This window comes from Phytophthora infestans, genomic scaffold (genome assembly GCF_000142945.1).
Source record: "Phytophthora infestans T30-4 supercont1.42 genomic scaffold, whole genome shotgun sequence".
Lineage (NCBI taxonomy): Eukaryota > Oomycota > Peronosporomycetes > Peronosporales > Peronosporaceae > Phytophthora > Phytophthora infestans.
This window is the reverse complement of record NW_003303717.1, coordinates 246,939-247,545: the sequence shown is the minus strand read 5'-3', so window position 1 is coordinate 247,545 and position 607 is coordinate 246,939. Positions and strand designations below refer to the sequence as shown.

The following is a 607-nucleotide window of genomic DNA, read 5'->3' as shown; positions in this document are numbered from 1 at the left end:
GTGCTTCGTGTTGTGCTGAACAAGGTTCAGGCACAAGCGTCCCGATAGACACATAGCTGTTTTGAAACAACTTGCTCGATGAGCATAATCCAGATGTGAATGCGCTGAAACAGCGAAAATGGTGTGTCCCGGGCGGGGATCGAGCCACTGGCCTTTGACTTTCCAGGCCGGAGCTCTACCATTGAGCTATATGGGCGATGCCCGTAAGTTTGTCCGAGTACGGACTACTCATGGTATGAGAGGGCTGCACCTGGGTGGAATCAAACCACCGACCTGTGGCTTCCAAAGCCAAAGCTCGACCACTGAGCGAAATGGGTGTTGCCCTTAAGCTTGTCCAATCAAGGACAACAGTTCATGGAACGAGAGGGCTGTGCCCTGGTGGGCTCGAGCCACCGACCTGTGGCTCTCAAAGCCAGCGCTCAACCATTGTCTTAACAAGACATGACCTCGCTGAGAAAAGCTTCGAGAACGGAATGTTCACATCTTAGTGGAGGAGAGTGTAGCGGGGTTACATGGTGTGGAACACACAGGGGTACGAAGTACCCGGAGAGCTAACAAAATATCAGTACATAAGCCGGAGAGTTAACAAGGTCTCTCAGTACGTTGG

At 52.1% G+C, this 607-nt stretch overlaps 1 non-coding gene across 1 annotated transcript; it reads right to left on the bottom strand.

Annotated features, from left to right (window-relative positions):
- Window positions 1–245: 245 nt before the first annotated feature.
- Window positions 246–315, bottom strand: PITG_28666. Its single transcript has one exon. It is a non-coding gene; the product is annotated as a tRNA-Pro (tRNA).
- Between the last annotated feature and the right edge of the window lie 292 nt (window positions 316–607).